Source organism: Crocuta crocuta, unplaced genomic scaffold (genome assembly GCF_008692635.1).
Source record: "Crocuta crocuta isolate KB4526 unplaced genomic scaffold, BGI_CrCroc_1.0 scaffold13, whole genome shotgun sequence".
Taxonomy (NCBI): Eukaryota; Metazoa; Chordata; class Mammalia; order Carnivora; family Hyaenidae; genus Crocuta; species Crocuta crocuta.
This window is the reverse complement of record NW_027530007.1, coordinates 7,870,106-7,871,557: the sequence shown is the minus strand read 5'-3', so window position 1 is coordinate 7,871,557 and position 1,452 is coordinate 7,870,106.

Here is a 1,452-nt window from a genome sequence, read left to right as displayed (position 1 = left end):
CCCTGGCTGAGCCCCGAGCCCTTCCCTGACCGCTCTCTTCCATGGACCTCAGGCTCCCATGGCAGCGCCCTCCCCGACGGCTCCGCCCGCCCTTGGCTCATTTCCTGCGCCTCCCTTCACCGGCCCCATGCTTCCCTCCGGGGCACAAGGGGCTCCACCTGGGCTGGTTTCCAGTGCTGGGGGGCGGGGAGGGGTACCACCCGGCGTCCCCGGGGAGTGTGCTCTCATCGCGCAGCTTGGTTCTGAGGCGCAGGGGTCCTGGTGCCCAGGGGTGGGGGAGGGGGCTCCCTGTGAACGCGGCACTGTGACCCACGGGGCGCCTCCTGCCCAGAGGCCAGGGGGCAGGAGACCCGTCNTCAGGAGGTCTTACCAGGCCCGCAAGCAGTCTTCACGCATCTCGCAGGGCTCCAGGTCCAGCTGTGGCGGACAGCGCACACGTGCCCTGGCGGTGGCGCCCCCGGACTCTCCGGGACCCAGGGCGGGGGCGAGCGGCCAGCACCGCTGCGTGGGAGGCAGGCGCGGCACCTCAGGAGCCGCTCAGGGCGGCGCCCGGGAAGCAGGCAGGGGTCGTGGCCGCCTGCCAGCCGCCTGCCCGGGCCTGTCCGCAGCCCACAGGCCAGGAGGGGCAGGGAGGGGCGGCTACCTGCAGACCCCGCAGGGCGCGCCGACCCTCCGGAGGAGGCTACCTCTTCACGCCTCACCCGGAGGAGGGAGCGCGTCCTCTGACCCGGCAACAGTCCGGCCAATGAGAGACTCTCACCGTCCCGCCAATGAGGAACAGCCGCAGTCTAGCCAATGAGAAGCAGTGTCACAGCCTAGCCAATGAGAGACTCTCACAGCTCAGCCAATGAGAAGCAGTCGCGGCCCAGCCAATGAGAGGCCACTATGCTTCACCCTGTTTTTCCAGGGGCGCTTTGAACAGTCTACGCGGTATTTGCTGATAAAGTAACTGGCCGTTTTATTGTTGTTTAAGGACAACTGGATCTAATCAACAAGGCCTGGATGCGAACCTGTAAAACAGAGTAGAAATTCAAATAATGAAAAAAATATATATTTCACAGGAATAAAACAACCAGCAAGAAAAAGAAGGACTAACCTATGCTGATGAGAGAAACGAAGGCAAGAGAAATGTAGCTTAAATTAAACTCTCCTTACAGCTTGCCGCCCACTGGCAGACCCCAGAGGGTGCAGAGGGTGACCTTCCTCAGGACCCCATGGTGCATTGGTGCCTTAATGTTTATGTTGTATTACAGACAATGGGAAACCTTATTTAACGGCAGCTAGCCCCTCAACGTCCTGAAAGCCTTGCTTCCAAACTCCCTAGACACTTACACTGTCCATAACCCCCACTAATTAAACAGCGTATAGTCCTTCACTCCTCACAATCCCAGAGCAGCTCTTTCTCTGCCCACGCATGGCTCCTGTCCCTGTGCTATAATAGAATCACCTTTT